Here is an 11863-nt window from a genome sequence, read left to right on the forward strand (position 1 = left end):
ATTAAAAATATTTCAATTATAATATATAGATATTATACAGTAACGCAAATATTATTGCCTCCTAATATAAAAATTTTCAGCAAATTCCGTTATTCGAAAAAAAATTAAAAAAAAAAGAAATTTACCTATGATGACGTTATGATATTAAAATTATTTGTCGCAAATGGATCCATATGCTATTTTTCTTAACAAGTTATTTGTATCCTATGTTAATTCTCTACGTAAAAAACTAATTATTTCGAGCTCAAAATTAATCTCCTCTAAAATAATGATTTTGATTATACAAAATACCTTAAATTAGGGCTGCAAACGAACCGAGCTGAGCCGAGTATGTGAGTCTTCATGTTTGTGTTCATTAATAATCGAGTTTATTCAAGTTTGGTTCATATTTGCTTGAGTTTTAGCGTTTGTGTTCATGTTTTGTTCATTTAAATAAAGAAGTGTTCATGTTCGGTTCATGTTCAATTCATGTTTTCGTTTAGTGTTTATCGAGCTTGTTCGCAGAACATATTTAACGAATTTTTTTAACTATCAAACAAACACGTATCATGATATATCTTATAAACAAAACATTTATAATAAAAGCAATTGTCTATGTAACAAAGGAATGATTATTATATTTATTAATTCTATAGTCAAATATTAATTATTTTTTATCAGCTTATTGCACGAGTTTCAAAATCGACTAATCGAGCTTAATGCCTTAATGTCGAGCTTGTTCACGAACTTCAAATGATGTTGTTCGCGTAACATAAATGAGCGATCACATTAGTGTTCAAGTTTGTTTATTTAAGAATCGAGTATTTAAAATATTGTTCAAGTTTGTTTATTTAGTTAATTAAAATGATCGCAAACGAGCTTTTAATCGAACTGAACAACGAGTAGCTCGCCAAACGTTTGGTTCGCATTTGCAGCCCTACCTAAATCTTATTTTAACAGTAAAAATACCCTTAACACTCAACAAAAAAAATCACACGCAGACAAACCGTTGTTGTATTTGAATGCGCCACAGTTATGCTCATTCAGAATGAGCATAATAACGGGTCATTTTCGGTTTGACCCAATTTGATCCAAAAATTCATTTTGATATGTTTAGTTATGAGTCTTTTGTATGAGTTTAAGTGAGTTAATCAGAGTCTTGAGCTGGCTCGGGCTTGACTTAAAAAAGGCTCTTGAGCCGAGCTCGATGAGCTAACAAGCCAAGTTTGAGGACACTGAACCCGTCCAGAGATCAATAACAACGTGCCACGTCACTTGGAGCTCAGTACCGAAGCACTCAGTATGCTCTGTATATGTCCGGATTTTTAATTTTTGTGCGGACGTATAACTTTTCCCCAACAAGAGGACCTCCCAACCTTTTGGCATGCCTTGAGCTAAAAATTATGAGATTTAAATTTCAAAATTTAAAAATCTTATGAATAGAAAAACAGCAAGAACAATTTGTAGTATATGTCTCTCACTAGGATATTCCTCATTTACCTCAATTATAGGATTTTTACTTGGGGCATTTCGTTGAGTACAAAGTGATCCAAAGCATTTACAGATGTTTCTTTTTCACTTTTTGATATTTGTTGGTGAAAAGGCAAATTCAAAAATATAAGTATAGAGTAAATACAATTTATTTCATTCTAATTCAAATTTTGATGTAAAGCAGTCTACCCAATTTTGGCGCATTCCAAGAATGCTTTACATTGCTTGATTCTTGCTTGTGCCCTGCCGACTATCGCCTGCCACCACCGACCACAGTCAACTTCCACCGCTGGCTACCGCGCTATCATCCATCGTATCCGTCGGCACACACATCAATTGACAGTTTTATCCTCCTCAACCAACACATCAAGATGAGCTATGCTTGTCAATTTTAAGCTAAAGATCATGCAGATCTTTCTAGGAAAAGTTGATGTGCCCAACGAAAAAGGAAACTTTTGTCGAACTCCATACAAAAGCTGACAAACTAAAAATATTCAACGTAGTGGGATAGCGGCCCCAAGAGCGGCCCATATATATGATGGGAAAATCACGTTGTATAGTACGCTCTCAGAACATTCACGGCTTCTCAGGGGTGGAGGAATTTACTTTCAGGTTTTCTATTCAATTTATTATTATATATTATTATATTACATTTAAGAATCTCGTATGGAGTATTGCAAAAATGTTTCCTTTTCCTTAGGCACATAAACTTTCTCGAGAAATGTGGCATAAATCTTTAATCTGTATTAGTAAGAATTGGCAAGCATAAGTGATAAGTTCTTCCATATGTTTGATTTAAATTAAGCAGAAATGAATAAGCTCAAAATGAAAATGAAAAAAAAAAAAAAAAAAACATCAATTTGGGTTAGGATGCAATAAATGTTTGAGTTTTTGCATGCTTTTCAAAATTAATCTAAGACAGTGAAGCTTAGTGAAAATGAACATTTCAAGTAGAATGATTCCAACGTCAATGATCATGAAAATAAAAAAAATAGAAGGGTAAAAATATTTAAAGTGTAATTGATGCAAAAAAAAAAAAAGAGAGCTAAAATTAGATAATTCAAATCATATTTTTGTGATTTGTTTATTGGTTGGGAAATATATCAAACACAAACTAGCTAATTAATTTTTTTCTTAGCAATAAACGCTAGTCTTATGTTTTTATCATTCATATCTTAAGTTTGACTTATTATTAAATGCATATGCTTGTGAATCTACTCTAGGTACAATACAGAACACTAAAAAGTCCACCACGGGGTGAAGAAGTTAGTAAGTGTGCAACACTTTCTAAATCATCCAATGGCATCATCGTCCTCTCCTCCATCCATTGGCGAAAGTGGACTACTACTATCATACTCTTCATATTCTCATTTGTCTTCATTGTATCCTCATCATCAGCTTATCGCTAAGGGTTTGTTGCACAATGTGGTTTCAGCATCAATTTCTCGATCCTCAAATGCGGTCGCTTGCTCAACGCGTAATCAATAATGACTTTGGAATGCGTGCATTAGGTTTCAACGTCAGTATATCACAAGCGAAGCAAGAGAATTGGAGGAGAGAAGAGGAAGGGCACTAGAGTTGTGTGAGTTTGTCTATCACACAATGTCAATGAAGGAGATCAGGTTAGACAATTGTTTGTCATGTCAACACTTATTTCATATGCATCTTGCATTGACTTGTGGCTCAACACGCATAACAATATGTCCGATTTCGTCTGTGGTATTGTATACTGTGCATTCTATGAATTGTGTTGACTTAGGTTTTAGTTTCTTAAAAAAATAACTATCATCCATTGGAGGAAAGATTGTTGCCAATGATGCTTGAAAGTGTTGGATAATTTATTTGTGTTTTTAAATTATTTCTTTTTGTATTGGAGAACGACTAGCCTTTAAGATATTTCGAATATAAAAATTTTGTATTTTTTGTGGAGAATGATAATTTTCAAATCATTTGAGATTCATTACCTTTTGGAGTAGCAGGATTGTTCATAGGGTCATCTCAAGAATTTGGGCTTCACTGTTTGTTTGACCATGTGTCCTCTTTCTATTTCATGATTTTTTGACTAGTCCAACTACATGATAGTGATTGTTTTAACAAATTGCACACATTTCTTTTTTGTTAAATACGAGTAACAATATGTTAAAACTATCACCAATGGACATTTATGTGTAGCAAAACAATTGTATGTCGGTTTTGACTATCCATTAAAAACTAGAGCCTATTCTTCAATCTTCTCTTATATATAGTATATAGAGCGACAACAAAAGAGAGAAATAGAGAAAATATAATAAAAAATATCTTATTAATTATGATATATTAGTAATAAATTTGAACTATAAATATTAGAAATTTCTAACAAGTTATATTGTTGGCCAAAGTCACTTATGATCGATCTATTGAAATCTTTCATTTCCATTAAAAATTACCAAGTTTAGATTGCTAATATGTTAAAGGCCGCCTTTCTCCAATAAACAAAAAAAATAAGTACACACATAAATTTTCCAACCTTTGAGACAACATTGCACAATGCTTCTCTAATAGAATAATATTAATTTTCCTAAGCGTTTGCAAAATTAAGTCAACTATTCACAGAATTGCAATATTAATAATGTATGTCAAAAATCGGACAATTGTATGCGTGTTGAGCACAGAGTCAATACAAGGATGCATAAATAGTGTGACGTCAAGATAATGGCTACCTAACCTCCTATCCTACTGATGGTGAGTAGACCAATAACGCACTCTAGTGCAGCTTCTTGTTCTTCATCTAATGTGATTTAGTTTTTATAATCTTTGACAAGAAATGTTAAAATATGTATAGATTATTGTAAAACAAAGGAGAATGTGAATTATCAATTAATCGACAACTGTCTATTATCGATTTTCAATATGTTGAGTCTCGAGAGTAAGAGAGTTTGAAAGCTTTTAAGTTAACATATTTTATATAACTCTTTGCATGAAACAACATAATGATAGAAAATTTGTAATATTTAATTTTGAGTGTTCACTATAACCTTGTTTTTGTGATATTCAATACTCTTGATAGAAAAAAAATTGTATTGCAATATATAGTGCTCATTTATATAAGAGGAGTTATAGAGCTTTTTTGGAGATCAGCAAGAAAAAGAAAATGAAAAGGATGATAAGAAATGTGAATTTTTTTTTTTTTTTATGTATGATTAGTATTTAGAAATTATGAAACGTGATGAATATGAGATTGTATTTCTTGACAGAAGGAGTTCAAGTTTACAGCATAAAAATACTTTAATTTAAGACATGATACTTGACCAAATAAAAATTGGAGAAATATTTTTTGGACAAATTTTGTAGGAGCACGTAGATAAATCGTTAATTAGTGGAAGAAGCATCACTCGAAATATAATTTATTCTTCTATTTATGAAAATATATTTTATAAATTAGATTTGACATAATTAATTTGTTAATTAATTATGGTTCGTTCGATTCCTTCTCAGAACGATTGGGATGAGACATTGGAGTGAATTTGCCTCGCATGAAACTTGTTGTTTCAGTGCTTCTCTGGAGGTGCAGACGTTAGGAAATAAATTTGGGTTTTGGATGATGTTTTAGGATCACTTGTCGGTTTTCCATTATGTTTGGTCTGTGCCTGTGGTGTTGTCACGTGGATTGCTTGGATGGCTAATGTTCTCGTTTAATTTGTGGTTGTGTGTGCATTGGTTGGAATTGAGAATTTCGAGGCGTTTTGGGGCAATGATGTGGCTATGGGCTCATTTCTGTAAGCTGTCTCGTGACAACCTTGTGTGCATCTTCTGGCTCGCGGTTGTTCTTCGTTACTGCTGTGCACTCCTATACTGGATGGCCCCTAACGGCTACAAGGGAGTGGGAGTTCTCTGCAACTACTGAGCCTACGGTTGTAACCTGCATTCCTTTGTAACTTTTTTCATTGTATTCCAGCTGGTTGTACTCTTTTGCTTTTGAATAAATTTTTTGGTTTTAAAAAAAAAGTCTAATTTATTGTTAATTAACTGGAAAATTAGATAAAAAGATTAAAGAGACTTGTGATTAAGAGGTGACCAAGTAGTGGTTTTTAGTTAAAAAGGAGGATGAAAGATCTTAAATGGATAAGGCAGATAAGAGAAGATTGAAAAAAAAATTTTATGTGGTTCCATCTTTGTATCATATGATATAGTGCATGAGGAAGATAATTTCACTATGAAAGAAGAAGAAGAATACCACGTTTAAAGAAAAAGTAAAATATTGGTGACCGATTTGCATTGTTGAAGGATAAATGCAAGAACAATTTTCTGTAAAGGATGGCAAATCATTTCTATACTTCGCTTTGCACTTTTTTGGTGTTCGATTGGTTGAAAGTAAATTCTAAGTATAATAAATATAGTTGTTAGCGCCAACTATCCGTGATTTTTAGATAGGGCTATTTCGTTGGTGAAAAAGAATGCATATAAAAACAGTGCGTTGAATTCAAAAGCCACCAACTGTCATCACCACCTTACGTTTGTTCTATATTTTTATGAGAATGTAAATAAGAGTTGAATTCATGCCAACTTAATGCAAAGAAACAACATCTTGAAATAAATGAATCTATAGGGCATGCATTAGACATGAAATCCATTTTACTTTATTTCATTTAAAATGTTTAAGTATAATTTTATTTCCATTAGACAAACCCTAAGTGAAAATGAAGAGGAAAGGAAATGTGAAATTTCAAAAATTTGTGGGGTCACCTTCGTGATGCCTTGTGGGCTTCGCCCTAGCTTTCTGGGTGGTGTGCCTGCCGAGGATTCTTGGTGGCGTCATCTCCTCCGTCCCAAGGAAGTTCTTATTCTCTGGTTGTGTTTGGCATTTTTTTGTTAGTTTGTTTCTTCGTCTTTCTGGTGTCCGGCATGGTTCCGAAGCTCTGTGACCCGAGTTTTTTAGTATTCTTTGTCTCGTTCTTTTTAGATGTTCTTGTCGGCTTCTTTTGTGCTTCTTATCTGACTTAGGGTTCCTTTCTGGGTTACCCTCTGCTTTGATCTCGATTGAGGAGTCAATATTTTAGCTGCCCTTTCCATCCATTGGTTGGTTTTTTCCCGACGAACGTCAATCTCGGTTCTGACGAAGATTTTTCTTAATCTCAAATGAATGGGGAACTTTTATCACCCTGCTGGATCCGAAGCATTCCTTATCAGTCAAACTTATTAGCTTGCCATCTTAACTAATATTAGATTAAGATTCTATGCACTCTCGACAAAGTTGATGGGCCCAAGGAAAAGGAAACTTTTTGCAGATCCATACAAATTCTTAAAATGTAATATATAATAATAATAATAATAATAATATTGAATGATAAAAATTGAATAGATCATGAAGAAAATACCTCCGCCAACTGAGAAGCTGGAATTTTGAGGCGTGTTCGAGAGCGTACGATACAACGTGATTTTCCACCATGATATAACGCGATTTTGTCAGCTGCTGGACGCTCTTGGGGCGATCCCACCTACGTTGATATTTTAGTTTGTCGCTTGTATGGAGTTCGACCAAAAATTTCTTTTCGTTGGGCACATCAATTTAGGGTTGTAATTTGTCCAAAATGATATTCGAATATTGTTATCTGGCAGCTCCGTCATTGATTTGTCCAAGCTTCGTCACCTTTTCTTTGTAATGTGATTTTATTATCAAACATAAAGGAAAGGTTTCCCTTAGCAAGAATTTCCTATGGATAAAGTCATTTCCATAATTAAAAATTAGCAGCCAATTTTCTCAAAGATGAATGAAAAAATTAACGAAGCAAGCAATTCCTGATACAAACTAAACAAAACAAGTAAGTGGATAAGAAAATATGCTACCCGATTAAGAAATAGATGCAAGGAAAGCCTCAGTGGGACCGGAAAATTATTTAGTCGGTCCACCGGGAGTAGAGATAGATCCGGACACCAATAAATATTGGACATACGAAATGTACATGTTCGCGGAATTTAGTCAAGCGTCAAAAGTGAGCAAAGTGCAGATTAAGTGCAGGCAAACACAGGTATAGGCAGGTAAGCACAGTAAAAGTGTAGTTAAAAACACAGTCAAAGCCACTAAAAGACAATCAAAGTGTAGTCCATGGCGTCAAGTTTAATGATATCCGGACCTTTTTTAGGTCCGGTGACGGACCTAGAATTTGCCCAATGGGAAAAAAAAAACAGGGATGATCTGAGAACAAACTCACAAAATATAATAATAATAAACTGCATACTATAATAGATTAAAATGTAAGCCTTATTTTCATTATGAGCTGTAAAAATGTAATGTGGGCACACTACATGGAAAATCGGTATTATCGGAAGATTTTCGGTAAAATTATAATATTTCCGGCGGATTTAATAGTTTGTCTCGCAGATTTGAATTGCAACAGTGATCGTACGCGTTCGACATTGACGCTTTTCGGGGGCCCCAAACGCGCGGCGGTATTTCTTTTTGTTTTCGCTGTTTTTAAATTGTTTTGTATAACAATCTTTAACAAAAATTCGATGTACTACGGTCTGTAAGAAAAATTCGCATTTCTTAATTTTTTTTTCATTTACTTTGGTTCACATCGGAGCCTTAATGTTCAAAAATAAAAAAAACACTGAGCCTATATTTTACATTAGGATTTTTTTGTTATTTTGTTTAGTTTGTATCAGGAATGCTTTCTTCGTTAATTTTTCATCCTTTGAAAATGGCTGCTATCTTTATTATGGAATGACTTTATCATAGGATTCTTCGTCAGGTGTCCAGCCTCAATTTTGAGTGGGCAAATACAACCCAAAATAATAATATTAAAAATTATATATCTTATATCGAAAAGTTTTTTTAAAAAAATTAAACAGAAAATATCTCTCTCTGTGGTCTAAAAGACCGTAGTTGGCAGGAGATCGGGATCATAAAGATCGTAGTTGGCAGAAGATCGGGGTCAGAAAGACCGTTGTCTATTGATGGAGGTCGGAAGGACCATAGTAGAAGGGCAGTATTCCGAGAGAACTCTCGGTGTCAAGTGGTGGCCCGACAGAAGTTCGAGTCTCAAGTTATGGTCTGAGAGAATTCCGGGCCTCAGGTGGCAGTCCGGTAGAAGTCCGGAAATCAGGTGGTGGCCTGTTGGTAGTCCGACGGAGCAACGACGTCATGCGGTGGTCTGGTGGAGGTGAGGGCCTCAAGTGGTGGTCCGGCAGAGCAACGCATCAAGCGGTAGTTTGGTTGAGGTGATGGCATGAAGTGATGGTTCGACGGAGCTCAGGGCCTTAAGTGGTGGTCCGGCGGAGCAACAACGTCACGTGGTGGTCAGGTGAAGGTGAGGGCCTAAAGTGGTGGTCCGGCAGAGTAACGACGTCAAGAGGTGGTTCGGCAGAGGTGAGGGCCTCAACTGGGGGTCCGGCGGAGTAACGACGTCAGGCGATGGTCCGACGGAGGTCTAGCAGAGCAAAGACGTCATGCGGTGGTCCGACATAGGTGAGGGCCTCAAGTGGTGGTCTGGCAGAACAATGACGTCAGGCGGTGGTTTGGCGAAGGTGATGGTCTGACGGAGCTCAGGGCCTTAAGTGGTGGTCCGGTAGAGCAACGGCGTTAGGCGGTAATCAGGCGGAGGTGAGGGCCTCAAGTGGTGGTTCGGCGGAGCAACGACATCATCCGGTGGTCCGATGGAGGTGAGGGCCTCAAGTGGTGGTCCGGCGAAAGTCCGACGATGGTCGAGAAGGAGCTTCTTACTTCTCTTCCTTCTCTTCTTCCTTCTTCTCTTCTTGCTTTTCCTCCTCTTTCAAGAGGAATGAGGGGTCTATTTATAGATATCTGGAGTGGTATGACTGGTAAATAGATCAGAGATCAAGGGTAAATGGGGAGTGGTTGGATGGACGGCCGATATTGAATCCCTTAATCATGTACCATTTATCAGACATTTGAAAGCTTTAATGATGTTGGAATTCGGCGATCTTTGGCTCGTTGGATTCGTCTCGTTGAGCCGCTTGATTCGATTATAAGCATGTCACGTTTGGAAACTGTTTGGTAATCCAAATTATGGTTCAAATCTTCCAACAACACTTCGGGTCCTTGATTTGGACTCATTTGGGCTCGGATTGAGTTGAATTTGGTGTTGTTTTTCCGAGATGATCAGTTCGACTATATGTTTGCTGAAATCGAAGTTTAGATGATCCCGAATTTAATTTTTGAAGTTTCGAGCTTAATTTTGCCTCGAGATTCGTGCCCGATCAAGATAATTTTTTATGACATATCACTTCTTATTCAGGTAGAACTCCAAAATGAAATTGTCCATATCACCATAGCAATGAGTATATAAAATTACATGAAAATAATTTTTTTTAAAAAAATCCAGGTCTAGTTTGCTGTAAATATCATCATCCCAATTGCTAGCTTTTTTTCTCTCATTGTATCTCATGATATCGCATCCATAAAAAATGAAAACTTAGATAATGAAAAGTAGGCTCCAAGAATCTCATTTCTAGATACTTCCACCTGACAGCATTTAGAAAATGCGATCTAGTCTTATACAATTAAATCCTCATTATTTCAGCATGGATATGCCAAAGTGTATAGTCATCATCTTCTGACCGTTCATGAATACAACACATAAAGATCTCATTTGCATTTGCTCTTTGCTCCAACGCGCTATCAACAAAACATGCCAATATTTAAGCATGCATTGTCTAGTTGCATCATCAAATCTTTATGTATTGAGGATGCCTCGAATGCGCTTCATACAAGACCAATTCATTTTGAACGCAATAACTTTAAAAAAAAAATTACAACTCAATCTTATATGTAAATCCAGGCCTTAAATAGGAAATATTGAATATATCACACCTTCACATGTATCTTGAAATTAGAAATTTGGTTGATTGTACATTACATCTTTACAGCTTATATGATATAATAGGTTAACATAATATTAATGAACTAAGAGAGATAATGAAAAGAATCCTATACAGAGAAATCCAAATTTCTCAACAATTATAGCTATTCAATAAATAGTTATACTTAACTAGCATATCATATTTAGTCTTGCCTAATTCATTAAATGATACAAATATAAATTTTAAATAATAAGCTCCTTCATATAAGTCCATCAAAATATTAAAAATTATATTAATTACCTCAAAAGACGTATCTCTATTGTCCCCTTCAATGATGATGCCCATTGCTCCCAAAAAATCCTCATTAAGCACCTTCTTTAAAAGATCAATAGCTTGTAGCTCAATGTAAGCTACATCCCAATGTCTAACTTGATTATCGGCTGCATCCAAAACCTTGCCTTTGGAGTCTCTAACAATAATTCCAACACCAGCCGAATACGGTTTATTAAATGCTCCATCGATATTAACTTTCAACCACTTAGAACTTAGAAGGGGGAGGACACCAACTACAACCAATCGGGTAGAACCGAGTAGTGTCCCATTACTTCTTAAGAACTAAAAGATTCATAACAGAAAAATTCCCTAGAATATTAGCTGCAACCATCAAAGGTGTAGCCCATTTATTTTTCTTACAATTTATTTGTATCCTAAGTCAATTCTCTTCGTAAAAAACTAATTATTTCGAGCTCAAAATTAATCTCCTCTAAAATAATGATTTTGATTCTACAAATTAACCAATGCTTTCTGTTCTATAAAATACCTAAAATCTTATTTTAACAGTAAAAAATACCCTTAACACTCAACAAAAAAATCGCACGCAGACATACTCATTCAGAATGAGCATAATAACGGGTCATTTTCGAGGTTGACTCAAATTCTCATTTTAATACCCCTAGTAATGAGTCTTTTGTATGAGTTTAAGTGAGTTAAGCAGACTCTTGAGCCGGCTCGGGCTTGACTCGATAAATGGCACTTGAACTGAGCTCGACGAGCTAACAAGTCAAGCTTAAGCTAACCCCAACTTAACTTGTTAGCTCATGAGCCGGCTAGTTTAAAAAATATTAATATAAAATATATTCAAGATTTTTAGTACAGTTTTATTTAAAATATTAAAAATTATATCTTAATTTCTTATATTAAATTATTATTTATTACTTTTTTTAATAATCTTTTATCGAGCTTAATGTCGAGCTTGTTCACGAACTTCAAATGATGTTGTTCGCGAACATAAATGAGCCGAACACATTAGTGTTCAAGTTTGTTTATTTAAGAATCGAGTATTTAAAATATTGTTCAAGTTTGTTTATTTAGTTAATTAAATGATCGCAAACGAGCTTTAATCGAACTGAACAACGAGTAGCTCGCCAAACGTTTGGTTCGCTTGCAGCCCTACCTTAAATCTTATTTTAACAGTAAAAAATACCCTTAACACTCAACAAAAAAATCACACGCAGACAAACCGTGTGTTGTATTGAATGCGCCATCAGTTATGCTCATTCAGAATGAGCATAATAACGGGTCATTTTCGGTTTGA

This window comes from Dendrobium catenatum, unplaced genomic scaffold (genome assembly GCF_001605985.2).
Source record: "Dendrobium catenatum unplaced genomic scaffold, ASM160598v2 fragScaff_scaffold_156, whole genome shotgun sequence".
NCBI lineage: Eukaryota > Viridiplantae > Streptophyta > Magnoliopsida > Asparagales > Orchidaceae > Dendrobium > Dendrobium catenatum.